Genomic DNA, 4024 nt, shown 5'->3' on the forward strand with positions numbered 1-4024 from the left:
CACGGATCATATTTGGAAACTTTCTTGTCGCGTTTTTGTGAGGTGAGTTGAACTCAATACCATCTGGCAGGTCTCCAGCCCATCCTCAGATGATCGTCTTCTGACGCATGTGAGGGTCTGATTGCTTGGCTGGTTGAGTTTAAATGCAGTCTGTTACACGAGGGCTACTAAGGATGCATGTCATCTGTTCACTGCCAGTTAAGGTTACTGTAATCCCTAAAATTAAAGTCAAGTCTAAGGGTATATACACTGAGAGACATAAATCTTTCGATGTACATGTCCTGTGTAGCGTGTGTCAGGAGTCCAAATGCTATCTTCAAACTCATAAGGTATAATCATCGAATGCTTTATCTTCGTCTCCTTGCAATAAGCAACCTTGATGTAGCAAGGGTATGCGACACCGTCCTCTGTATTACTGCTATCTGTTGCTATTTCAACAAACTTGGCTCCATTTTTGTGCAGTAACCTCCTGCACAGATCTTTTACTTATTCTTTAGTGTTCTATAATCCATTCGGATTTGCCGCTTCCTTGTGAACATCTACTACTAATTATACTACTGCTGCTGATGCTACTGCTTCTACTGCTGATACTGCTGCTACTACTACTATTACTACTACTACTGCTAATTCTTCTACTACTAATAATAATAATAATATTAAATAGTATCATGAAGGCTGTCTTGTCACAAGAGATAAGGAGCTGAGCGTAACTGGCTGCCAGCTGGTGGAAGCCGCCCAGCTGGTGGAAGCCGCCCAGCTAGTGGCAGCGACCTTGGGAAAAGCAAACCAAACTAGATTTCGGTGACACATAGTAATTGGGTCAGTCAGGTTTACATATGTTCGACGTCACCTTCAAACTGTTTCAAGGGAAGATCAGCTGGGCCAGCTAACATTATCTTAAAGAAACGCTGGCAATGGATTCCAAAAATAAAAAAATATATAAGGACTAAATATCCGCACATGCTTTACAAGAACATAATATTGCTTTAAGTCAGGTGTTCTTAATTCATGTTTAGTCCACGGATCACCACGGATCAAAATAATTTCGAGGACCACCAACTCTTTTTTGAGAAATGGTAAAACAAAGTAGACAACGAACATTTTCGTTTAATATTTATTTTCTAATAGTTTTTTTTTTTGGGGGGGGAAGAGGGGGAGGGGGAGGGGGAGGGGGAGGGGGAGGGGGAGGGGGAGGGGGAGGGGGAGGGGGAGGGGGATTCTCTTCTCACTTACAAACTTTCCAGTGTTTGGAGAGGACCATCTTCTTGAGGAATGATTTAAAAACAGAGGAGAAGTCTAACATTATAGTACTTAATGTTGGACTTAATGTCCAACAAACACGAAAATCCAGTTTTGCATATAAAAGATGATGCAAATGGCAAAAGCAATCTGACTGCATGTATTGACAGATTTGGGCAATTTCCAGTCATGCTGGCCCAAAATTTTGCAGTGATCGACTACTGGTACACGTCTTGAGCCTCCAAATGATTTTTCAGATCCAAGTACATGTATTCCTCCCGCAGATCCTCTGGAACATTATTAACATCTGTGATGAATGGATCATGATGAAAGATAACTTATCCTTTGTCCTTTCCATCTCCGATGAATAACATTAGAAGTCGTCCCAGTGGAGCGTCCAAAGCCAATCTGATTATTTAGAGTGACCTGGACAGGCTGGCGCTGTAGCTAGAGATGTAGAAGAAGAGTTTCAACGTAGACAAGTGTAAAATCATGCATTTTTTCTTATAAAAATCTCGTACACGAATGCATAATGTTTGGCAGTAAACTAACCAAAACAAGAGAAGAAAGGAGTCTTGCAACGACCTCAAAAATACCAAGCAACGACTATCTGCTAACAGCAACACCTACAAGAATTCCAAGTTTTACAGCGTATTGGCTCTCTGTAATGCACCTTGAATATGCATCTTGAATGTGCCGTCCAGTTACATGAAGATAGTATAAAGGAGTGAATTTAACCACAAATAAGCAAATTAGTCCGGACAAAACTGGAGTAAAACAGGAAACAATGCTCAGATTTGAACTTTTATCTCAGAGTGAGAAAGAACTAGTAGAAGGTCATGACTGTTTCTCACTCACAGCTTGTTAGCAAACTGGAACATTAGCAACCTGGAACGTTAGCAACCTGGAACGTTAGCAACCTGGAACATTAGCAACCTGGAACGTTAGCAACCTGGAACGTTAGCAACCTGGAACATTAGCAAACTGGAACGTTAGCAAGCTGGAACGTTAGCAAACTGGAACGTTAGCAAACTGGAACATTAGCAAACTGGAACGTTAGCAAACTGGAACATTAGCAACCTGGAACGTTAGCAACCTGGAACGTTAGCAACCTGGAACATTAGCAACCTGGAACGTTAGCAACCTGGAACGTTAGCAACCTGGAACATTAGCAACCTGGAACGTTAGCAACCTGGAACATTAGCAAACTGGAACGTTAGCAACCTGGAACGTTAGCAACCTGGAACGTTAGCAACCTAGAACATTAGCAACCTGGAACGTTAGCAACCTGGAACGTTAGCAACCTGGAACATTAGCAAACTGGAACGTTAGCAACCTGGAACGTTAGCAACCTGGAACGTTAGCAACCTGGAACATTAGCAACCTGGAACGTTAGCAACCTGGAACGTTAGCAACCTGGAACGTTAGCAAACTGGAACATTAGCAACCTGGAACGTTAGTAACCTGGAACGTTAGCAAACTGGAACATTAGCAACCTGGAACGTTACCAACCTGAAACGTTAGTAGCCTAGACGTTGACAACCTAGAACGTTAGCAACCTAGAACATTAACAACCCAGAACGTTAACAACCTAGAACGTTAACAATATAGAACGTTAACACTCTAGAATGTTAGTAACCTAGAATGTTAACAACATAGAACGTTAACACTCTAGAATGTTAGTAACCTAGAATGTTAACAACATAGAACGTTAACAACCAAAAATTTTATCAATTTAGAAAGCATCGTATAAATAGATTTATTTGTGGAGTATATAAAACCTTTTTCAGAACGCATTTAATGCCTGGAATATACCTGGAGGGTGTTCCGAGGGTCAACGCCTCCGCGGCCCGGTCCATTATCACGTCTCCCGGTGGATCAGGGTCTGATCAACCAGGCTATTACTTCTGGCCGCACGTAAACCGACGTACGACTCACAGCCCGGATGGTCAGGTACTGATTTTAGGTGCCTGTCCTGCTCCCTCTTGAAGACAGCCAGGGGTCTATTGGTAATTTCCCCTATGTTTGATGGGAGGCAGCTGAACAGTCTTGGGCCCCTGTTACTTAATGTGTTATCTTTTAGTGTACTCGTGGCGCCCCTGCTTTTCATTGGGGGGATGTTGCATCTCCTGCCTAGTCTTTTGTTTTCAAAGGGAATGATTTCCGTGTGCAGATTTCCGACTAATCCTTTTAGGATTTTCCAAGTGTATGTTATCATGTATATTTCTCGCCTGCGTTCCAAGGAGTACAGGATTAGGAACTTCAACCGTTCCATTAATTTAGATGCTTTATCGTATTTATACGTGCAGTGAAAGTTCTCTGTATATTCTCCAGATCTGCGGTTTCTCCTGACTTGAAAGCAATATTCCAGCCTAGAGAGAACAAGTGATTTAAAGAGGATCATTATTGACTTGGCATCCCTAGCAGAAGTGGTAGAGACATTGTTTGGATCTCTGAAACTTAGATTCTGTGACAGTATCACTCCTATAGCGGAGTAGTTAAAATTTCTCTTCACTGAACTTCAAATTGTTTTCTGAGGCTCATTTTACGACTTGATTAATGTCCGCTTGGAGATTTGCAATGTTCTCAATGGATGACACTGTCATGCAAATTCTGGTATCATCAGCAAAGGAGGACGTTGTGCTGTGGCTTACATCTCTGTCTGTGTCAGATATGAGGATCGAGAAAAGGATGAAAACGAGTACTATAGCTCATGAAACAGAGCTTTTCACTGTAGCCACCTCTGACTTTCCTCTGATTACTGTTACTCTTTGTGTTCTATTTG

The sequence above is a fragment of the Cherax quadricarinatus genome, chromosome 17 (genome assembly GCF_038502225.1).
Source record: "Cherax quadricarinatus isolate ZL_2023a chromosome 17, ASM3850222v1, whole genome shotgun sequence".
Taxonomy (NCBI): Eukaryota; Metazoa; Arthropoda; class Malacostraca; order Decapoda; family Parastacidae; genus Cherax; species Cherax quadricarinatus.